The sequence below is a fragment of the Pseudochaenichthys georgianus genome, chromosome 19 (assembly GCF_902827115.2).
Source record: "Pseudochaenichthys georgianus chromosome 19, fPseGeo1.2, whole genome shotgun sequence".
NCBI lineage: Eukaryota > Metazoa > Chordata > Actinopteri > Perciformes > Channichthyidae > Pseudochaenichthys > Pseudochaenichthys georgianus.
In genome coordinates this window covers 16130405-16152463 of record NC_047521.1, presented here as the reverse complement: position 1 = coordinate 16152463, position 22059 = coordinate 16130405, and the positions used below count along the sequence as shown (strand labels likewise).

At 38.8% G+C, this 22059-nt stretch overlaps 1 long non-coding RNA gene across 1 annotated transcript in view; it reads left to right on the top strand.

The window, feature by feature from the left end:
- Positions 1-10151: 10151 nt before the first annotated feature.
- LOC117465003 (uncharacterized) overlaps positions 10152-22059 on the top strand; it is a 64339-nt gene continuing 52431 nt past the window's right edge. Inside the window, exons 1-2 of the long non-coding RNA XR_004554138.2 lie at positions 10152-10289; positions 10851-10962. This is a non-coding gene — a long non-coding RNA (uncharacterized lncRNA). The remainder of the gene's footprint in view (positions 10290-10850; positions 10963-22059) is intronic.

Below are 22059 nucleotides of genomic sequence, written 5' to 3'. Positions count from 1 at the left end.
CAGACGAGCCGCTGCATTCTGGATGAGCTGCAGAGGTCGGATGGCACATGCAGGTAGACCAGCCAGGAGGGAGTTGCAGTAGTCTAGGCGTGAGGTGACGAAAGCCTGGACCAGAAGCTGCGTCACTTTCTGGGTCAGCTGGAGACGTATCTTCCTGATGTTGTAGAGCGTGTATCTGCAGCAACGGGTTGTAGCAGCGATGTTTGCAGTGAAGGACAGGTTGTTATCTAGGATCACACCCAGATTCCTTGCAGTCTGAGTCGGGGAAACAACAGAGGTGCCGATGTTGATAGTCAGGTCAAGAGTGGGACAATCTTTTCCCGGAAGGAAAAGCAGTTCAGTTTTGTCAAGGTTGAGCTTGAGATGATGAGCGGACATCCACTGAGAGATGTCAGCTAAACAAGCAGAGATGCGTGCGACGACCTGGGTCTCTGAGCGGGGAAAGGACAGAATTAATTGGGTGTCGTCAGCATAGCAGTGGTATGAAAAACCATGCGGGCTAATGACAGATCCGAGCGAGTTTGTGTACAGGGAGAAGAGGATTGTATTGACATGTATACAGTTAAAAACATTATTGAATGTATAGCCAAACCACTAACTCACATCTGTAATCAGTCAATACAAGCCGGTATAATAAATATAAAATAAAATGAAAACTGCTAAAGTCATACCAATACATAAATCTGGAGATAAACATGTACTGTCAAACTATAGACCAATTTCATTGCTCTCACAGTTTTCTAAAATAGTGGACTACAAGACTAAATGACTTCATCACCAAACATAACATGACACATAACACTCTATGAACAACAATATGGTTTCAGAGCAAACAGAACTACATCATTTGCAGTTATAGAATGTATGGAATACATTACTAAGGCAATATAAAAGAAATAATATGCAATAGGGATATTTCTGGACCTTAAAAAAGCATTTGACACGGTTGACCATGAATTATTAATAAAAAGACTACAGAGATATGGCATTAGAGGTGTTGCACTATCATGGGTATCCAGCTACCTACATAACAGGGAACAGTACGTTGAACTACAAAGCCATAAATCACAACTACTGCAGGTTACATGTGGGGTGCCTCAGGGCTCAGTCTTGGGGCCATTACTATTTATTCTGTATATTAACAATATATGTGAAGTATCAAAAACTATTAAAACCATTCTTTTTGCAGACGACACAAGTCTACTCTGCTGTGGGGACAATTTAGAACAGCTATTGGTCACAATGGAGAAGGAACTGAGCAGGATGAAGATCTGGTTTGACCAAAATAAATTAACATTGAACGCAAGCAAAACCAAACTCATAATATTTGGGAATCCATCGACCAATACAGAGAAGAAACTCACTATAAATGGCGTCCAATTAGAAAGAGTATCGGAAATAAAATTCCTTGGAGTAATCATAGACAATAAATTAAGTTGGAAACCACATATAAGCTATATCAAAGCCAAAATATCCAAATCAATAGCAATTCTGAATAAAGCCAAATACCTAATTAATCAAGCTTCTTTGTTTATGCTCTACTGCTCCTTCATACTTCCATACTTGATGTATTGTGTGGAAGTTTGGGGGAACACATATAAAACAAATACACATCCTATCTTCATCCTGCAAAAAAGAGCCATACGAGTTATAGGCTACATAAAACTACGTACAGAGAACCTACAAATAAATTATTCATCAAACTAAAAACACTAAAACTACAAGACCTGGTTGACTATAAAACTATTCAAATTATGTTCAAAGCCGCAAATCAACAATTACCTCATAATATCCAAGGACTTTTCACACGGAGAGAAAGCATGTACATGTTGAGAGGAAACTGCATTTAAAAAAAAACACATGTACGAACAAATGCCAAACTTCATTGCATCTCATCAAAAGGTGTTAGTCTGTGGAATAACTGTAATGATGCACTGAAATATTGTACAATTCTATCTAAACTGAAAGTATTATTTAGGAGCCAAATCATTAATGGTTATGAACAGTACCTGTACAATCCCATGTGTTGTTATTTCTTGTAATTGTAAAAGTAATTTATTTCTGATTGTTTTGTAAAAAAACAAAAAGCAAACAAATTAACAAGACAAACATGTCGCTGATGACGATGACCTAATATTTTATTTATAAGAAAAATATATGCTAGAGGGGGTAGGACCAGAAAAGTTTTTTTAAGCTTCTTCTTGCCCCTGTTGAACATGACAGAGACTATTTGAGAATTATTGTTGTTTTTTTGTTTTTTTTGTTGTACTTTGTTATAATTATTAATTTGAGTGAGAAAAAAAAGGAAAAAAAGAATATATATATATTATTGTTGTATGTTTTTGTTTCTGACATGTTCAATAAATTGACTAAAAAAATAAATAATAATAATTTGTTTCCTGACCTCAAGGCTAAAGTTCATGGCAAAAATGGTAAAAGTAACACAATCAGATTATCTAAAAAAGATATCAACTCAATGTCCTCTTGCTTGTCTTATCAAACTGAGAAGTGGATTTAATTTAATTTTAATATAACTATACTTATTATTATTTTATTTTATTTTAGTCAAATGGTTCCAGACAACTTAATACTGGTCAGAATAAATAATACACAGAAAGTAAACCACTTTTATATTGGCTTCTTTAAATCCTTAATGAGAGTACTATTTGTGTTTTTCTTATACTGTACTCTCCAAAAGTATATGAGTTTAAGGATGGCTGCTACATTCAATGATACACACACAAGCATCTCCATATGGAGTGATATACAGTGTACACAGCTTTAGCACCCTACAGTATTTACGACCTCTCCCTCTGAGAAAGAGAGATTTGAGGAGCTATAATTGGTTCTCCTCTCATACATTCTCCCCAGTGTGCTCCCTGCTCTCTCCACAGGGAGCACTTTGATGATAACTTGCTGCATTACACGTTAACTTTTCGACAATGGCTACACGCTCTATCTTTATTGCACTGACTCCTAATGGCTATCTGGAAGTGCTGCCTCTGGCAATCTGGTCGCAAATAAATAGAAGCTGACACAGTAATTTACTCAAATCTTCTCTACAGTTTTGCCCTATTCTCCCTCCAGAGATTACCCCTGTAACAACAATTATTTCAAATGTCATTGATTCCTGCCTGCGGGGCACAGACAAAATGAACATCAAAGCTTTTCACTTGGTCAAAATTAAAATATTTATGGTTTCAGAGAGAGGAATAGAAAAGGGTCTCATGAGGTTGACAACAAATGTAAGCATTGCTTGGTTGTGTTTGTGTTCTGGATCAGACATCAAATCAGCTGTTTTCTTCACCAAATGACTATTAACCTTTATCTAATAGGGGCAATGGCTCTCATTTAGAGAGAAGACCCAGCGGAGGACATATAATTTCCTTTCAGTGGAGTCTTGTCAGCTCTGTGCACTAAACAAGATGAACACATGGCCATAGTGCTGCCGTAGTTGAACACCCCTACCCCTGCAAAAGACATGGAATATTTCCACCTCAGACCTTTTAAAATATCTCAATCATCCTGAAAACATGAGATCAAAACAATAACAAGATATGTTCATTATTGATTATATGTTATGTTACCATGCTTGTGTTGCTGTTTGTGCTTGTGTGTGTTTTTGTAGCTAGGGGGGGGGGGTCAGGAAAAGGTTTGTGGCTCATTTCCTTGTTTCATGTTGTTGTGCAAGGCACAGCTCAGTGGAGGGGATCTTAACACGTCACAGTGTCATGCCAGGGTCCCTGTCTGGTTCTACATGACCTCCTTCACCCTCTGCTCTCCTCTCCACGGACTCTGCTTGGTCAGACACATCAGATAATGTAATAAAGATATTTCTGCTCCAATAAGAAATAAAGAAGGTGTCCTTGTGTGACCAACTGGTATTGAACTGTGCTCTTCTATGAACCTGAGCCGGCCTGCTGAGCGTAAAGGCTGTATGGTTGTGGTTCAAGTACAACACAGATAGTGAGGGGAGTAAAAACTCCTCGGAGACTGTTTCACTAGGAACGCAAAAAAATTACCATTTCAATTATAGTTATGTTGAGAATGTTTTTAATTGAATCACAACAATGAATTTAAATATGCGGAGCAAAGCTATTTTTATAAGCAAACCATTTTACGATTACAATTATTACAATTTGAAGCAGCAACACAGATTTTACAAGGATGTTCTTGATCGATTTTAAATCTGATTTGGTTTCATTTGCAATGAAATTAGTTATTCTAATGTCAAAGAAGGTCAGACAGTACAACACTTTGGCAAAGCATTGCATGTAAATTGGCATGACTATTCAGGGCAGAAGCTGAGGTCATCTGGTCTGTATTCTTTCTTGAAATGTTGTGGGTATTGAGATGTAAAACTGGGGTTTGACCTTTTCAGACTTTTCCCCTTCTCCATGCAGATTGAAAGTGTAATAATTGCAATATTTAATCTCAGTTTATTTATTTTTACTGCTTTTAGGCAAGCAGAAAAATACATGATTACAATTTCTGTTATTGTGAAGCAAGCTTTGATGATTCAAGATAATCTGGTTGGGAAAGATATAAAGAAATAAAATGTAATAATACATAGGGACAGCACAATAACCCTGACTCATCATCTCATGAAACCCTAGCCAGGTTTTGTTACATATTTTATGTTTGATATCGTATTCAATTTAGTTCAGATTAAAATGTGTAACAAAGAACTAAACAAAACAAATGTGTGCAAACCAACAAAGCATGCAAATGCCTTAACTCCTTATAGTTTAGGCATCACGAACCAACAAATAAAATTCCACTAATTTCTTTGCCCATTACCTCACCAAATGTCCACACAGTTAAAACAAATATCACATAATATAACTTATAGACCAACAAACAAAAGTCCATAATAAACAGACTTAATTTTGCTTGTTCAGCAGAACATAAAATGCTGTAATGTCATATCAAAGCCCTTAATTTACACTATCATCAACAACATTATGAACCTCTCTGGACGTTCTTTATTCTACAGTGATCATGTAGTGAATACGACCTGCTGTATGGTGATCAGTTTTAGATGATGCAGTAACAACCTCTATGATTATTGTCCCTTATAGCTGTAGTCTATCAAACACTACATTTGGCTGTGATGAGCCCTGAAGCACACTCAGAACTGTCCCAGATTGCTCAATAGTCAGCTTCTGGCCCAGTTTGTTGATTAGTTAGCCTCTTTCACATAAATACTCACTCACACAGACAGACACACAAATGAGAATTGCACCCATGGGACACAATGATTCTATCATACTTTAGCTAAACATAGACTGGGAATTAGTTGACTGGATAATCAATTTGACAGAGTGCCTCAGCAATAAGTGAGTGAAATGCACAGACAGTGCATGTCGGATAAGCCTGTGTAAGTCTAACATTTGTCAAACAGATCACACATGTAATCTGCATGAAAAAGAGCCTTGAATGTTTTGAATTATACATATACTAACCTTTCACCCCCCCAGAAACGAACCTAAACAGATGGAATATTTGTCTTCATGTGGGTAAATAAAAAAAGCTGGTTTTCCTCAAGCCCAGCATGACGACCTTATTTCATCATCTTTGCTTTGACTATTGATTATTTTGTTGTAAAACTTCCATGCTGTAGAAATGATCCCAAAGGAACCTTATGTCTTTTATAATTCGATATGTGTCGAGCCAAATTATATTTTTTTGGGGCAAAAAAATCTGTAGGCAGCATTTTAACTGCAAAGCAGATAAGCACTAAGCACCTCTAAAAGTAAATGACTTCTGAATAATTACTACCTATAACCTCTTCTCTCAAGGGAGCAATTTGGTGAGCCCAGATGGCCACCAAAATAGGATTTAGGTGCCAAATTGACAACATTACTCACGGGGATTATCAATTACCTAAATATCAATTCCTGTATCATCTCCTCTAAGAAAGGAAGAACGTGTCTTGGAGGAGGTGTTGCTGACTGACCATGGTGACAGTAAGCCAGGGGACTGATAATTATCCTAGAATATTGTATAGCATAGTTGAAAGAAATACACAGATCGACACAAAGAAGCAGTAACAATTGTACCACTGTGTGTAGACATAAAATGTTCCAAGTAAAAGGCATACATTCAACATTTGAAAATATAATAAAAGTACCAAAGTTAAAAGTAGCCTCCTCATAATGTAGAATTGCAGAATAATGTATCGTGTTATTGGATTACAGCAGAGGTTCTCAAACTTTTTCTGTCAGGCCCCCCCTTTGGAGAAAAAAAAAAGTCGGGCCCCCCAACACAAATAGTCAGGCTCAGTGGCGGCGCCAGAGATTTATTTTGGGGGTGCTGTGGGGTAGCTTGACATTTCATAGAGGGTGCTCAAACATTTAGGGTTTCCCATTAATGTACCGGGCGCTACAGTGGAATTTTCTACTGCAACAATCCCCACGCATATACACAATGTACCCGCAACTGTTACAATGAAGGCTCGATATCAGCTCACGGCATATAGGTGTAAGCAGGGGTAAAGTGCTATTTTTATAGGTGGTGTGTGGACCTCACATAGTGGGGTCCGGGGGCAAGCTCCCCCGGGAAGATTTTTAAATATTGAAGTTAAAAACATCAATCTGGTGCACTTTGAGAGCAAAATGAAGAGATCTATGGATACATCTCTCAACACCCATTTGAAACAGAACTGTAAACAGATTTACTTTTTCTTTATGGATATTTTACAAATCACTCTCTTTTAAACTTTATTCTTTTTTTAATGTCATATAGTATTTTATACCTGTTTTTAATTTATTCTCTTATTTTTTTTATAACTATAATGATCATATAAATGTGTGCCCCGGAAATAATTGAGAACCACTTTGAGAACCACTGGAATACAGTAATTGATGCAGTAATGTGTGGCGGCTGGTGGAAAATATTTTTGGTGGGGCTATGGAAATGGTGACCAAACCATACTAGGGGGGTCCGGGGGGATGCCTCCCCTGGAAGAACATTTTGAGAAATTACCTCTTAAATTATGACTTCTCGTGATGTTAGAGGGGGGGGAAGGACAAATTGAGGCTTACAAATATGAGATAATCCATAATCTTCAGTGTGGTTAGCTATGAATCTTCCAAAACTTCCAAATACCTTGTCCTGGACATAGTTTCTACAGTATAAACTGTGCAAAAGTACAGTAGGCCCACACAAACTGCAGAACACTGGTGCTTTGGGAACACTCAAATGATTTAATTCCCATTTAAAATCAGGAGACTGAATACAAACATTGTGTGTGTGTGTGTGTGTGTGTGTGTGTGTGTGTGTGTGTGTGTGTGTGTGTGTGTGTGTGTGTGTGTGTGTGTGTGTGTGTGTGTGTGTGTGTGTGTGTGTGTGTGTGTCATACTTGCCAACCCTCCCGATTTTCACGAGATTCCCGGTTTCCTCCTGGGGTCATATTTCTCCTGCATTTCTCCCGATTTCTGACAAAATCAGATTTACTCACGACTGTTTCCACTCGGATTTTAATACAACTACACCATTGTTTGGTTTCCTTAGTAGCGCGTCTCTTTAACTCAAAGTCTGAGAGGGTGAGGAGTCACAGAAAACTGAACAAGAATCGACAACTCCACCCTCTGCTCACTCCTTTCCTGTAAAATACAGGTCCAGCCCACACATATGCTCCATGGTGCTACAGACATTGCACTTACAACTACAATAAGCATGTAAATGTTAATCTACAGCTCCGGCGATCCACTAGCACCGGAGTCTCCACCTGCAGACGCAGCCATCCTCGACAACTACTGTAGCGTCACCTTGGATACGAGTCCAAACAACTCACAGACACACAGGCCAGGGCGCTGACAGGGCGCCCTTTGAGCATCAGATCTGACGACGCTGATTGGCTGAAATTATGTTTCGGCAGCATAGTTTACAGATAGCAACAGTCAGCTTGTTGGCTGCTGCTGCTCTGGCTGAGGGCTCCTTTCTTACCGCCCGGACGAGAGAGGGTAATGATACACGCTGCGGCCAGGCAGGAAACATGTGACTTATCAGTAACTTTAGACATCGTAAAACAATTTTAAACAAGATTTTATCGTAGATTATACATTGTACTGATACCAACTATATAATATTTACCTTGTTCATTACAAATAATCTTTTTTTTTGACAATCAAACAGGTGGGAAGAGGGGGGGCGGCGCCCCTAGTGCCCCTATGGGCCGGCCGCCACTGCATGTGTACATCAGGATGGTAAATGTGGGACTAATTTGAACTACTTTACAAACATTTTATCTGTGTAGTTTGAGAAATAATAGTACATATTATGATTTATAATATGAGGTCTACCTCACAATTGATTTGTAGATGTTTGTGTAATTAATCTGTGTCTGTACTGTCATAAAATACCTGAAAAGTACTGGTATTGGAGAAATATAGGCTATAAAGTAAGAGCCAGTACAATCAAAATGATATGTCAGTAATATCGTTGAGTAAAAGTATATACTGTAAGTACCTGCTAGCAATTTACTTTGGTTACTGGCAGTGTGACATGTTATGCTTTCATTTTGTTCAAGCTTTTGCTGTTTGAGCGACTGTGGGTGACCTCATTAGGGACAGCTATGGAGGAGAATGTGTTCTGACTACAACAAAGCTGATTTATCAAGAATGCCGCCCCACCAACCAATCAAACCAACTGACTACTCTCTCTACGTTCGGACGGGTGCCAGCAGCGTCTGCTGCTGTGGGGAAACTATGGAAACCACAGTTTTCTATACAGCGGACGACAACATGGATGTTTAATAAGAACGAGGGACTACTGTAAACTCATCTAGAGACTCTGCACCGTGCTCTGAAGCTGTTGCTTTGCTTTATGAACGTGGACAACAGAGAAACATATTCTTCATGACCAAAGTTGTCTCCCTCCGGTCCACATTAATACAAATGATCCCAATACGTATGATTGTATGAACTAAAGATCTTAAAATCAATACAGATGTATTTATTATAAACGTTAGTCCTTAACATCTATCACTGTGTATATCACCATTCAAACATCTTTTAAAAGTTGAACAAACCCCACACAGCTCAGTAAAGACTGAAATGTTGACTTTATTTGATAACTTCAGTGAAAACTAACGTTCATATTTCTCTTTTTGATTATAATACTGATGAACGTTCAAAACAAAGCACTTTGGCAACTTACCACCTATGTTTTAAAATGCTTAATAAGCACCGTAACTTTCATGATATCATTTCTCGGTCATAATCGGTTGTTTCTGTGAACGGCTGACTGTTGAGTGACGGAAAATGCTGCGGCTGCAAGGCATTGTGGGGCAGCATTTTCGCTTCTCCTGTCGGTTAGGGAGGTCCAGTGGTTCCTAAGATAAAGGAGGTTATAAAGGAAGTTTGAAACCTCCTTTCCTATCATTCTCATCATTCTAGAGAATTCGAACGGCACTTATCATGGCTGCCACTGAGGGACTTCCGGGTCATTTCACTCCTTTAGGAAGGTTCCTAAGCTAAATGGACTATTCGACTTCAGCCTATTATGACGGAGAAATTATATCATGAAAGTTACGGTGCTTATTAAGCATTTTAAAACGTATGTGGTAAATTGCCAAAGTGCTTTGTTTTGAACGTTCATCAGTATTACAATCAAAAAGAGAAATATGAACATTAGTTTTTACTGAAATGATCAAATAATATCAACATTTCACTGAGCTGTGTGGGGTTTGTTCAACTTTTAAAAGATGTTTGAATGGTGATGTACACAGTGATAGGTGTTAAAGACTAACGTTTATAATAAATACATTTGTATTGATTTTAAGATATTTTCATAGTTCATACAATCATACTGGGATCATTTTTTGTATTCATGTATACCGGAGGGAGAGGGTGACGAGCATAAATTTCACTCTCCTTTTTTATTTCAATTCCAACTTTGGTCATGAAGAATATGTTTCTCTGTTGTCCCCGTTCATAAAGCATAACACAACAGCATCAGAGCACGGTGCAGAGTCTCTAGATGAGTCCCTCGTTCTTATTAAACATCCATGTTGTAGTCCGCTGTATACAACTGTAGTTTCCATAGTTTCCCCACAGCAGCAGATGCACAAAATGACGTCCGCTGGCGCATCATAAACACCGGATAGTGAAAGTGCAGTCGGATTCTCTAAAGCACCGTAGTCTCTTCTCCTAAATCCTTTTGAATTCTCCTATCCACTACCCCTTAACCCCGTGACGTCTCACTCAGAGGTCAAGGAATAGGAGATAGGGTTAGAACTTAGGAGCTGATTTTTAAACTATCCGAACGCAACCAACGTGCTCAAGGTGTGTATATTGTAATAATGGTTTGTTGAATATAATAGCCTGACTAGAGCTAAGTAAAACCATAGACTGTGTATATATAATGGCTTAAAACCCGAACCCTTTACTTAATAAAAGGCACAAAAACACGTTTGCAGACGCCTAAAACATTAGCTAGCGATATAAATAAACACGCATAGCATTAGCTGCACAACATTTGCAGTAGCCTACTAGCAAATGTGGCAGTTATACTACTATAATGCAAAAAAACACGTTTGCAGACGCCTAAAACATTAGCTAGCGATATAAATAAACACACATAGCATTAGCTGCACAACATTTGCAGTAGCCTACTAGCAAATGTGCCAGTTATACTACTATAATGCCAATGTTTAAATCGTTGTTGTGCTTATTTGCTAATATGTACAGAAAGAGCAGTGTCAGCAAGTGGAATATGATGTTGATGCTAACAGGGTCAGGCAAGATGTATGGGGACATGGCTTTACATTCATAAAAGTGTCACATATGAGCAATGCAAGGTCATAGGTTGAGTAATAGAAACCTAAAATGTATTTTTTGTTTTAGGTTATGAATGATCTCCAGTCATACCCCAGGGATTGACAGTGAGAAGAAGAAATGCAACACAATTGGCCTCAGGAAGGATTGAGCTTCTCTGCAAACTGCTAACTAACTTAAGGTATGTAAATGATTTCTATTTTGTTCTTATGCACTGTTTTTTGTTTTGTTTTTTATTAAAATTACAGTACAGCAAAGGCAGACATCCTATTAATATTGCATCAAAAAATAAAGCATTCTTGGACAGCCTAATAATGAGTTATAATGACTTGCTGGCCAAATAAATACAAATACAGTCTTACTCTTTCACAAAAACATTAGACACATAGCACACGTGTCTCATGTCATGAGATCCCGAGAAGAAGCCCTGCTATAAATCCTACTTTTGTGAAGCTTAAAATATCCACACTGTCTTTTGGCAGGCGTCAGTTTGTTATTGTTTATTCATCCTACACTCATGTTCTGTAACTGTTTATACTGAATAAGGTGAATCGATGTCACATACTTTATATAAGGGAAACATAATAATGTATCACCTTAAAGCAGATATATAAATATTTGTGGCTGTATCCTCCATGAGCATATCTTGTTTATGAATAATGTCTGAAATAACTAAGAATCCAATAAATGCATTGTTTAAATGCTTACATTACTCATCATCAATCTTTTTAGTCTACACCCCACCTTCCACCTTTCATGTTATTAATTCTCCATCAAATCGGTAAAGTTTGGATGCATGTAATTAAGAACTCCGGCAATGTAAATGAAACGTTTCAGTACGTTTTCATGACAGTGATATATAATACATAGATCATCCTCACTTATTTGGAATTGCTAATTAATCAACATTATTTATTCAGGAAAAAAGCAAACTTTGTAATTAGCAAATGGCCTGATCTGTTGCAGCAGGCTCAGCAAAAATTAGGAACTTTGAATTTGATCTGGAAGTTTAAATAACTAATTAGCATCTTGATTTAGTGAATGTTACAGGATGTCAGGCAAAAAGGGTGCTGCTTGACTTGATATGTACACGGGCTTCTCTGTTTTTTTCCAGAAGCGTAGTGTTTACATTTAATAATTAATACTGACACTTTCTGCCACTAGATATCTTTGTTTTGTCATTACATTTAGTGCAAAGATGAACTTGTACTCACAGACACATGTTACAGAATAAAACTAACAATCAGTCAGCTTCTCAGAAGGCAAAATAAAAGCAAAGAAAAGTAAAGTGATGTTTTCTTTTGTGGACGAGGCCTAAAAAGACAGAGATCTGGTCTAGTTTTCAAGCAGGACTGTAGCTTTGTAGCAGGCAGTGAGTGAGCACATTAATCTAATGCATCAGCAGGTCCACATTTGTTTTAATGCAAACTGAAGAGAAGAAACGCACTGCATCTCAAGGGAGAAGAAGCTTAAAATGTCCTTCTAATGATAATAGATGATAATGTTAATGAGTTGTCCAAACATAACAAATGGAATGAATTACTGCCTTAGAACCAAGTCTGTTTCATTAAAATACAATAAAAAGGAAAGATTAGTTTTATATGGGAAATAACTTTCCTCTTTTGCGTTATTGATGAGCATAAGGGGAACATATCAAGGTTGGCTTGAACCTCTGGTCAATATTGATAAAATATTGCTACTATATAGTGTAGCCATTTGTCTTGGTTGCTCAGGTAACATTGAGCTAAATCAAACCGCTAGGCAACATGCGTCAATTTTTGTCAAAGTATTACAATTCTACCTTTTTTTGGAGACCATTTTAAAGCAAGAGGTGACTGAAATACAGTACAGTACATCACTTCTTGGCTAAAAACCATAAGCTTCCATCTGTCTCGATGATCTTATTCCCCATCCCCAAGTAATGTTCTTTCACTCTGCGGCCTGCCTGTGTTCATAGTAGTCAGAACATTGGGATTATGTGCTGAGGCTACTCTCTCTGAGACGACCTTGTATACGTTACAGTACTGTTAGCCCTCGGCCTCGAGCAGTCAAACACACACTCCATCAAGCTGTAACGCTTGCAGTCAACAGCAGACTGTCGCAGGCCGTTTGCTACAATCTCAATTTGTATTTCGTCTCAGACTGTTATGACTTGACAGAGAAAAATAAGAGGATTTGTCTTGATCTTCAACTCTCCCTTGAGGAAGTAAGTCTTCACCTTGAAGTTTAGCAACTGCATGGCCAACTGCCTCCAACCAAACTACTCTCTTCATCTGTTACAATTTGTGTTGTTTTCTTGAGGAGTACCATTATCCACAATCAGTTTTATATAAAATCTTTACAGACCTTTTTTTTTATATCTTTCTTTCTTAGTAGTCTACACAGCTACAATTGATACTGTGTATGTCCTTACCACAATCTGACATCTTTTCACCTTTGTTAATCTTAGAGTCTTTACAGAAACCCAAAAATGAACGCATATAGTAAACAAATACATATTGGAAAACAATATATCTATTTATTTGACTTTTTTCAATGAATATATGTATCCGTCTATAAAATGTCATCACGGTCCCTGAGTCCAAGGTGACATGTTGAGATTTGTTTCTAGCCGAAACAAATATTTACAATAATATAATGTACAATAACATATAAAGCAGATCTGGAGAAGAAAACATGTAATAATACATTGTCTGTTGATCAACTACCCGATTAATTTCATTTGTAATGTCATTCATTTACATCTCCATTTTTGTTGTTTAGTAAAATCAGTGTTGACGTTTTAAGTTGACCACACTCACAGCCGCAGCCTCTGATGGTAGAGCAGTCCTCTGCCAAAACTGCATCAGTAAACACTGCGAGCCTCTAACGGTGATGCACTGTAATGGCTCAGTCTTGAGCCTGGCCAGAACATCGTATGAGGTGCTAAACAGCAACTGGCTATAAATATAAGTGGTGAGCGCTGCCAGTTGCACTATTGCGGCTGAAATGAGCCCAATGATGGGAGCTTGAGAAAGAAAGGGGATATCAGTGATCACTAAATCATTCTGTAATCAGCTCTCTATGCAGGATCATCCATGCATGTTCAACGCCCCATTCTGGAAAGCTCTAGCAACAGAATGCTCCAGCTGACCCCATCTGTACCCCATCTCGTTTTGCATTATCCCTAACTCATAAAAGTCCCGTGCAGCACAAAAGAGTTAATGATTCCCTTTGTTTTGTTGCGGGGAACAGAACCAAAGCAAATGACAACAACAAATCCATCAAACTTAGCAGCAGTGAGCACATCAGCAGTTTTTGCCAGCCCACCAGAGGCCTAAAATGCACATATTGCATGCTGGCCCCCCAAGCAGCAGGCGGCCCTGGGACTCGCCAGCCCCTTGGTGGCCAGAGAGGACTTGATAAATGACTGGAGCAAACTTCTCTGTCACCAGTGAGGGAGGAGTCCCCCACAGTGAGCTACATCATCCTAACGGCATTATTCTTTTCATGCCCGTTGTCGATACAGGCGTCCCGTGATTGGCGTCACGCCTTGCACAGGTTAATTGGAATCCTGAACTGGAAAACAGCATGGGAAAAGAGCAAATATTGTCGCCCAGATAATCGCCCATACGATAACCACCAATATGTTTGTCGATTCCAATGCATGGCGAAGACATGAAATGTTAACAATGTTGAAGTACAGTTTGTACAAATGGTTAAAAATGCTTAAATGCAACAAACAAGAGATAGTTCCTTGTCTTTTACACTGAACAAAAATATAAACGCAACACTTTTGTTTTTGCTCCCATTTTTCATAAGATGAACTCAAAGATCTAAAACATTTTCTATCTACACAAAATAACCATTTCTCTCAAATATTGTTCACAAATCTGAAAAGATCTGTGATAGTGAGCACTTCTCCTTTGCCGAGATAATCCATCCCACCTGACAGGTGTGGCATATCAAGATGCTGATTAGACAGCATGACTATTGCACAGGTGTGCCTTAGGCTGGCCACAATAAAAGGCCACTCTGAAACGTGCATTTTTGCTTTATTGGGGGGGTCTGGAGGGGTCCGAAAACCAGTCAGTATCTGGTGTGAGGGTTAGGGTTAGGGTTAGGGTAATATTGTGAATCGAGTGGCCCATGGTGGTGGTGGGGTTATGGTATGGGCAGGCGTATGTTATGGATGACGAACACAGGCCACTTGATTCACAACATTACCCTAACCCTACCCCTCACACCAAATACTGACTGGTTTTCGGAACCCCCCAGACCCCCCCAATAAAGAAAAAATGCATGTTTCAGAGTGGCCTTTTATTGTGGCCAGCCTAAGGCACACCTGTGCAATAATCATGCTGTCTAATCAGCATCTTGATATGCCACACCTGTGAGGTGGGATGGATTATCTCGGCAAAGGAGAAGTGCTCACTATCACAGATTTTTTTCAGATTTGAAACAATATTTGAGAGAAATGGTTATTTTGTGTATATAGAAAATGTTTTAGATCTTTGAGTTCATCTCATGAAAAATGGGAGCAAAAACAAAAGTGTTGCATTTATATTTTTGTTCAGTGTAATTCCTGTGTGCTGAAGAGCTGTTAGTTGACTATACATAATAACAAGAATTTAGAGATTTTTTTAATTAACATTTTTGTAACAGGCACTCAGAGATACAAGGTGTCATTTAATATGAAAGCAACATTTATCAGAGTACTTGGGGATGTTGTAACGCTCCCTTTCCAAGGCAGTGTGCTATTGAAGTCCATTACTGGATTGGAAAAAGGTAACTCAATCACTGCATGTCTCCGGTCACATCAAAGCGTATACTCAGACCACAGGCCAACCTTATGTTCAATGACCTATGACACAACAAGAGCAACACCTTGATAAAGTAGCTGAACATGATGGACAACCCGGTGAGGTCTACACCTGGCACCTCAGACATAGGTTGCAATTGAGAGTTTAACACATGTGCACTTAGTTAAAGTAAATGCCAACCATGTTATCAGGGTTTCATGCGCGTGTGCAGATTTTTAGCCACATGTCAGGATGTGGGACAAATGTAGAACCATTACATTGGAATGGACAGCTTTCCTCATCAGGGCAAATGGAGGACAATGTCAGATGGCCTTATTGATAAGTTAATGAGGCAAAAAACACTTCCTCGAAGACCCATCCAACACCCACCCCACAACCATCCCCTCAAATCATTGATTTACACATTATTCACATTGCCGTGTTTACATTGCAGAAATAGTCTAGGTAATTAAACGCCGCGTCCACGTAACTTAACCATTTCCTTTACTCTTGATGTACAATTATCCTACATGGTCTTGCTGACATATGTTTGCTGTATTGTGTCGTCAACGGGACGAGCAGCAGGGAAATCCCTAATGAGACCCGAAATACTTGTTTCATGCAGTAATGGAAATTACTTTTCCTTTTGGAACAGGCGACGAGACTCACAAGAATCACAGAGACAGCAGATCAAGAGTAAAATGAAGTATGCAAATGTAATCATATTTATCAGAGAATGCTTATGGCAGAAAGCTATTAATTTCTCCTCTGCTTCTTGACACTTTAACATATGCATCACCTGCTTCGCGCAAATGATTATTTTTGTGTTTTCCATCTCCGTTGACAGAGCATTATTTTCTTTTCCATTGCGTCTTGTTATTTTTCTAAACTTTCTCTGTCTGAAGAGTGTAATGGCCTCTGATTGAAATTTCATTCAGAAAAACTAAGTGAAATACATGTTGTGCATTTAATGGAAAAAATAATTGCACGTCAGATGAAACAAAGCATGACGCATAGAAACCAGGAAGAGACGACTGAAAACACAAGTCAGCAAAGAGGTCAGGCTGCTCACTCTCTCATTTGCCGCAATTACTCGCTACACTCACTCATTTACTCACTCCATCACTCTCTCACCTGACTTATCTATTGCTCACGCACTCACTCACTCAGTCATTGATTTAGCTTTCCATAAGACAATTTGATAAATCCCTATAATACAGTAAACATTTCATATCATGGAAGTACTTTACAAAGGATGATTGTTTTAAAAATGTTGATAATGACATTTTATAGAGTTTTGAGTTAAAGCAAATGGCAACTTATATGGCCATTTGCCATACGTCTATGTCATTAGTTGCATAACAATACATCACAGGGGTTCGACAACGTTTACATTTCTAACAACATTTCATGTTTTACACGACATGTGGCCTTGCATCTATTTCCTAACTTTTGATGGCCTTGTACCAACTACAATATGCTTCCCTTTTAATTGCCAAAAACATAATCACATCAGAAACTGCAATGTTGCAGACCAAGGAACAGAAACTACTGACTATTTAAAGAGCTTCCAGATGACACAGTATGTTAATTTGTATTGCATTTTAAACTACAGTCCTAACACTAAGCAGAAGGGGGCCAGCTTTGTGCATCAGACCTGATGTAGCGCAACTCAGCATCAGATGGGCAGACTATGGCCATAAATACCAAAACATCACGTTTTTTATTTTACCACTAAAAGTTTGTACATTAAATATATTTTGCTCTAAAACAGTTTAAGAAATATAACTTGGTAAACATGCCTTAATTGTTTTGTGGCCAGGATTATATTTATTTTGCCGTCATTACTAAACTTATATGTAAACGTCGAAATCTATTCAATCCATGACAGACATTTAATACACTAATACTATTAAAATAAATGGCATGGCATTATGTTCACTACAGTACCATGGAGTAAAATACGTGTATTATCATTGAGGTGAAATAGTGCCCAAAGTCCTGCTTTTGCAATCTAATTATAGAGAAAAATACCATTTACGACAAGTACAATTCCACACCTTCAATAAATGATAAGGTGAAGTATTGATAAGCAGTGTCACCTTCTTCAGTCCTGAAGGTGACCTCTGCAGAAATGTGAAAACTCTCTGACATGCAGAGAGCTCTCTGGAGAAGCACAGCTGCTGCATTTGAATGAATAAAAAACAACATTTCCTGTAAAGACTGTCTGTGAGACTACTGTACAGGAGTGCTATTTCAATTCATCCCGGAGCAGCCCACAGGAATTGAGCCCATATTGAGCTCACTCCTGGGCGCTGAGAGTGGTCAGGAAGATTGATTCCTGGGCTAGATCCCCGCTCACTGAAGACTGAAGTGCATTCTAGTTTGAGGTTCTGTGTCACATGACCTTGTAGGTTTGAGAAGAACACAAAACCAGGAATGTTATATTTGAAAAATATGGGGAATATAGAATAGTGTCAGTCTTGTTTTCCTTAATGCCATTTAGAGTTGTGGTCCTCCTAATTATCGTCTATCATAATAGAACAGCAGGCTATCATATCTTCACTATGTACAGTGTAACGACCTGTGGGTTATTGCAGGGACAGTATGGTGGTGATCACTGCATCTGCCAAAGTGCCTCTAACCTTTTGAGTATCACTTATAATTAGCGGGGAGAAGACATGCAAAAAAATACCAGATGGTGGCATTATTTGATAGTCTCCCAAAATGACGACCACGGTCCTTTAATTCTTGTGTGATAGTTTTAATTAAATCGGCTTGTCAAAATGACAATTTACGCTAAATTGATGCTATGCATGATACTATTAATACAATGTCACTGACATTCCTATTAATTACCCTGACTAGTTGATATCACACACATCTTCATTATCGACACAAAGATTGAGATTGCCTCAACTGTTAGAGGACTGGAGAACCCTAAGTGATGCATTTATCTAATATCAATTCAAAATGAATATTAGCTCATTTTGAGGCTGGCTCAAGTCAAAAGTGATTTACTTTACCTGTCATATCTGATGTTTGTGGTTCGTGTTCTTATGTTTTTTTATCGTCTCTTGCTCTGTGACCTGAGAAATGGCCCAAACAATGACAGGCTTGATAGGAAAAATTGCGGACAAAACAAGTCTGTATTTGGCTAACCAACCAGGAAATGTGTCTGATGATGCAGTTTATTCACTTCAAGATAAGCAGATTATTTCAGTCTACTATTAAAAATATACATCCAAAAATACATATACAACTGACAGTACTAGTTCATTCAGAATACAATGAACTACTACTGAACTGAAGAGAAAATGAAAACAACATTCTAGCTGAAAACGTTGTTTGGCAAAAATGTTATTCATGGTTATTTGGGTTTATCAGTTATCCTGAATGTATCCAGAGCTGCAGTCTAGGATTTTTTATTTTTTTATCTATAGATTATTTCAAAGAAATGTCAGAAAATGCTTTAAGAAAATGTCAATGATATTACGTTTAGTGTCATAGTGTAATTTAAAAACTAGGAAACATTCACACTTGAGAAGCTATAAATGGAGAATGTGTACATTTTCTTCCTAAAAGAAATAATAAAACAATTTATCAATCAAGAAAACAAAACAGGCGATTTAATTAACAGTCTAAAGCTTATCGATTAATCTTTACAGAATAGTCTGTATACTCTGTAGTTTAATGGTCAGTCAAAATAATTTTCACAACACAATGTCAATAACCTAGAAAAACTACAATTCCTCAATATTTGTTGACATTCTTTGTTAGCAGACATGGGGGAACATAGTCCACCAGAATGTCTATTGATCAAAGAAATATATATATAATAATGTTAGTTCTGTTTCAGTGTGTTGTGTGAGTCCCAGGTCGCAGTAAGTGAACAGTTCAGTCAGCTCTGTCTGCTTCATCTGTTTTTTCCTGTGACAGGGTAGTCATCTTCATTCCCTTTGTCCTTACTTTGGAGCAGCAGGTAATATATAAAGGTCTGTGTCTCCCTCACCTCTCCACTTGTCCTCCTGGACTGAGTAATGTCTGAAGCTTCAGTCCTGGCTTGATACGATGAGTTATATCCTGATTTCAGAGAAGTGGACATTTCATTTGTTTTGTAATATAGACGTTTTTATGATGCGGTCATGTATGATTCCATCCCATTGGCTTTGAGGTTTTATCGTCAGATAAAAAAACAAAAACTCTGTCGCAGTGTTGGCTTAGGCATCCAATATATTCTTCGTTTCCCTCCCATATTATTCACAATTTAAGTTCATTTTTTAGAATATCTTATATTTATTTTTTCTTAATGTAAGTAAAAAAGTGAAAGCACGTACCAACTGTTTGGATGGTTTGTTTCTATATTTCTGAAAGATAACAAGCTTTCATGTGATACCAGTGTATATTAATTGCCCATAGTTTACGACTGTTTGTCCACACTGTTATCCTTTGTTTTATGGAGCCCACCGCAGTGAGCTCAAAGTCAAACTCTATATAATGAGGTATTAGCCTCCGCCACCATTTCACTCAGACATGTCAAGGTCAGGTCACTGTGGGATTGTCCCCAACCCCCAGCGGCCGCAGCCACACATCTTCCCTCTGTCGGGGACGCACATTATTTGTGTTCACCTCATCACTGCTCAGATGGGCTGTGGGGAGATAATAATAAGCCTTTAACCTTCTAAATGATTACAACTGTAAGAAAACAGCTGGTTTCGCCGCAGCTGCTTTGATTTCGGTACAAAAGGCAGCAGTAAGTTGTACTGCTCGTCACATCACATACGTGTAGGCAACATGGGTACGATTTACACAGACATGTTTTGCTCTGTTTTATCGGCCCTCCACCCTGCAGTAAGCCTCCTATGATGAACCCTCCTACCTGATGAACTTGTACTTCAGAGCAATGAGACCTCCAGTTTTCTGCCATGGTGTTTACTCTGCCAGAGGAGGGAAGAGAGGGGATCCATTTGTCCCAAGGTGAGACACACTCCCCAACACCCCGATGTTAAATAAACACTCCCAGACCTCTGGCCAGCTCACTCCAGCCACTGGAATACCATTGGTGTGTCTAGATGATGGAGGGCTATTGTTATCTATCGCCTCTGCACTCTGCTGAGAGGCCAAGGAGAAGGCTGGCCACAGCGGCGCGTTACATATAGACTCGCCCACTCACATTAAGTTGTATTCGTTGGTCCTAAATAAAAATAGAAAAGGAGATTTTCAGACGCTTTCTTAGAACACCATCTGATTGAAGAGGGAGAGAGGGGGAAAGAATTTGAGTGCGGCTCAGCGTGTGTTTCATCACCTGCAAAGCCAATGAGGGAGAGCGTCTCCGCGTCAACAACTGTAAAGCGTATCCCAGCTTCTGCTGCGGCTGCCATCTCTGCTGCACGCTACACTAACCAAGAATGTGTATTTCTGCAGATGATTAAATCAATACCATTTTGACAAGACTTGTTGGAACATGCCTCTTTATTTTACGCAATTCCTTCCCTTTCGTCAGGGAGCATTTATCAACCTGCCGTGGCGCTGTCACCTAATGGAGATTGTTCTTTAGTCTGCACTTGATAGAAGGGAACGATTATGATGCATGTCGATAGTTTACAGAGATATTGACACAGGAACAAAGAGCAGACCCTTGCGGCTGATAGCCTTTTCCCCTCAAAGCACTGTGGTCATGTTTCAAATGTCTCTTTTACCTTCAACATACCTTTCCCATGTTGATTTCCTTTGTTTTAGTGCTCAATTAAGGTGAGGCCCCATAATGCTGCAGTTGTTGAGGGGACTCCAGTGTTCCCTTGTATTTACTTTTCGACACAAGCCAGGCATTCCTTCTTCTGTCCTTTTTAGGCCTTTGCCCTTCCCCCAAACAAAAAAACCTGTCACCTTAGAAACGCCTTCACATGTAGTCTTTGCTATGGCACACAAGGCGTTAATGATAAAACCAGCCCTGGGTGTGACAACAAGCCCTGCATATAATGAGCTTGAAGGAGACAGGAATCAGAAAAGGTGGGATGCATATAAAAAGAGGGAGGAGAGTGGGAAAACAAATGATGAGCTCCACCTATGAATTCTTCACCTGCATTGGCTGATTGGAATGGCTTGACTGTGCGCTCAGCTGTGACTTAACAACTAATCCCGTTTGTAAGTTATTATTTATCTCCAGGAAAGTTTGTCAAACTTGGGCTGTGATTTTCCAACCTGATTTCCCTCTTGTGGCTCGCTCTCGCACATGCTCCCCACATAATTTATGACTGCCTCTGGTCTTGATGACAGATTATTAAAAGTAGAATTAGTTTTTTGCGCGGGATTTCTCCACTGGGAATTGAGAAGGCAGTGCTCTCCACGGAAGGTCTCTTACGAGGTCTCCATTACTAATAGAAGTTTTTTTTCTCTCTGATGGGGGGCAAGGAGACTAATGATTTGAATTTACTGTGGCAGCCGTCACGTGGTCTGGAAGGCATCAGTCGAACAGACAAGAGGTTAACTTCCTCCCT